Here is a 3,297-nt window from a genome sequence, read left to right as displayed (position 1 = left end):
TATCCCCATCCCAATGCCATTGACTTAGATGATGTGCACTCGACGACGACATTGACTATTTGGGCAATTCTAATATAGAGAAGATATAAAGATTGTAAATATGCCAAAATTATAGCATTCAAATCAGAAATCTCTCTCTTGTACATAATCCAAAGCTTTTGTTATAAAATTATCATCATTGGAATGGATTTCAAATAGTTTTTGTATCACTTTTCGTCCTTCTTATAATGTTGCATCTGGTGCACAGATCAATCGTCGTATGCATGCATAGTGAGCGTCAGAAGGTCCCCAAGAACAAAAGAACTCTACTTTTTACACAAAAACCAATGAAGAAAGCTTGCACGACATGAACAAGAGACCAATTGGGTGCAATCTTCCCCCATGCCTTGTGTGAGCGCTCCACAAAGCATGTATTTTATATATTAATCATCTTCAAGCTCAAATAATAGCCCAATTTACAAAATAGCATGCTTTAGCTTTTGAGTTTGCTTTTGTGCCAATAAAGAATTAAAGCTAATGGGCACCCAAGAAGTCAGGCGGTACCCAAATACAATGTCCAATACAAGTATTTAAATCATGCGCCCATGCGCATACAAAAATAATAAATAAATATCAAACGCTTTGATAAATAAGTGCGTCAAAATATAGGCGCCATGCCTAAGATACACGCCCATCAAAAATTGATGATAATTTGAATACACGCTATCCTCCAATGCTTCCCAATGCCACCGCTGCTTGCTCTACACATCAACTGAAGCATTCACAATTGTTAGAAAAAGAATACAATTAAACCGACAAAAGTGAATACCTAGCAGTCTTCAGCTACATAAATAAATTGGTTAGAAATCAATCCTAACCTTAATTTATTACGAGTGCGCACTCTTAAACTCATAAATGTTTATTAATTTAAATATGTATTTTGCAGAATCACCCGCTATGGAATCACCCATGTACACATAAAATTAACAAAACACCCGAAAATGATAGGCGTCCCCATTGACTTCTTACACAAAGAAATTATCCTCAATTGCTATTAGCTCAATGTGGAGCTAACAGAGTGGGAAAAGCATTTAGGTCTCTATTATGCATCCATTGGGCCTCTTCAACAGGATGATTTTCAAACTTGACCAAATATCTAGAATATCTACGGCCAGTTCTAGTGGTCATAAAGTCAGTATCTATAATAGTTTCAGGCTCAATGATTTCAGTTTCATCATCTAGTAAAGGAGGGTTTTCATAGACAGCGTGTACAAGTAATTGGCCTCTAAAAGGTCATAATAAACTGATATTGAAGGTGTTATGGATTTTCCAATGTTGTGGTAATTCTAGTTTAAATGCATTGTCATTGATTTTGTATATGATCTTGAATGGTCCATAAAATCTAGGTGCTAATTTCACTACTGGGTGCTTATCTACACTTTGTAATCTTCGTTTTTCTATTCGTAACCAAACATAATCATCAACTTTAAAATTCATAGCCTGTCTTTTCTTGTTTGCTTGTTTTGTGTATGATTGCTGGGCTTTGGCAATCATATCTTTAACTTCATCAAAAATAGTGGCATGCATGTTAGCAATATCATCAGTAGTTTGAATTTTGTTTGATAATGATGCAATAGGTGTAGGCAATCGATATCCATAAATAACTTCAAATGGTGCTTTCTTTGTAGCTACATGTGGTGTATTATTATATGCAAACTGAAGGAAATGTAGATGTGTATCCCATGTGTGTGGTTTTGAAATAGTGTAAGCACGCAAAAGATCTAAAATAGTACTGTTAGTAGCTTCTGTTTGACCATTTGTTCCAGGATGAAATGCAGATGAAAAATCAATCTTTGTTCCTAAGTTAGCAAACAAAGTAATCCAAAAATTATTACAAAATCTAGAATCACGATCAGAAATAATGGCTTTTGGTAAACCATGGTTAGTGAAAACAATTTTCAAAAACAATTGAGCAGCTTGAGATGCAGTTAAAGTTTTCTTGCATGGAATAAAATATGCTTGTTTGCTAAACCTGTCTACAATAGTCCAAATCATATCATGGTTAGCTTTAGTGTTAGGTAAACCAGTGATAAAATCCATTGAAATCTGTTCCCATGGTCGTGATGGAATAGATAATGGCATTAGTAAACCATATTGTTTACCATGGTGTCTTTTAACTCATTGACAAATTAAACATTCAGATACAAAGTTAGATATATCAGTGTCCATATGTGGCCAATAAAAATCTTTAGTCAATGTACGCAAAGCAGATATAATTTCTCTATGACCTTGATATGGAGGACAATGAATTTCATGCAAAACAAATGATCGAAATGGAACTGTCACACATAATCTTTTTTCATAAAATATGAATCCATTATTATAAGACATTGAATCAATAGGAATCCAATTATTTGCAACTAGTTTATTCCAATTAGCTTGAAAAGTAGGATCCTAATGATAAGTATCTTTCATAGGGATAAGGGAATCAAATGATATCACAAAAATATTGTGAATTGTCGGTCTTCTACTCAAAGCATCAGCTACAACATTCTCTTTCCCAGGTTGATATTGTATAAGGGGATGAAAACTTTGGATAAAAGCGGCCCATTTAATGTGTCGGTCAGATATTTGTGGTTGACTAAGGAGATGTCTAATACTTTTTTGGTCAGTTTTGATCATAAATTCAAATCCCATTAAATAATGTTTCCATTGACGTAAGGCTTGTACTATAGCTAGCAATTCTTTATCGTAGGTAGAATATTTAAGTTCAGATGGTTTGAGTTTACAGCTAGAGTAGACTATGGGATGATTATCTTGCATAAGGACTGCGACTATTCCAGATCCACTAGCATCAATAACTACTAAGAAAAATGGTCTATTGAAGTCAGGTAGTTGTAATACAGGAGCATGAGTTAAAGCATGTTTCAATAAATCAAAGGATTTTTGTTGATTGTCAGTCCAATTATACACAATACCCTTCTTTAAAAGTTTTGTCAAATGTAATGCAAGTAATGAGAAATTCCTCACAAACTTTTTGTAAAAGCTAGCAAGACATAGAAAAGAACGTAATTCATGCACATTTTTGGGTATGGGCCAATTTAAATTTGCTTCTATCTTTTTTGGGTCGACTTTAATACCTTCTGATGAAATAATATGTCCTAGATATTCAATTTCTGTTTGGAAGAATTCACTCTTTTCATATTAGCATATAATTGATTGTCTTTTAACAACTTAAAAACTAAAGACAAATGTTCATAATGCTCATTCTCATTTTTACTGAAAACTAATATGTCATCAAAGAAAACTATGACACAA

General features: G+C 33.5%; 1 long non-coding RNA gene across 2 annotated transcripts in view; it reads left to right on the top strand.

The window, feature by feature from the left end:
• Nucleotides 1-149, top strand: part of LOC148034634 (uncharacterized) — a 2,006-nt gene extending 1,857 nt beyond the window's left edge. For both annotated transcript variants that reach the window (XR_015691208.1, XR_015691207.1), the window contains exon 3: nt 1-149. This exon is cut by the window's left edge. This is a non-coding gene — a long non-coding RNA (uncharacterized LOC148034634).
• Nucleotides 150-3,297: the final 3,148 nt, after the last annotated feature.

This window comes from Lygodium microphyllum, chromosome 6 (assembly GCF_053477565.2).
Source record: "Lygodium microphyllum isolate KBCC chromosome 6, Lygodium_microphyllum_v1.1.10, whole genome shotgun sequence".
NCBI classification, from domain to species: domain Eukaryota; kingdom Viridiplantae; phylum Streptophyta; class Polypodiopsida; order Schizaeales; family Lygodiaceae; genus Lygodium; species Lygodium microphyllum.
Note: the sequence above shows the minus strand (reverse complement) of the source record. Positions and strands in the feature narration are given on the sequence as shown.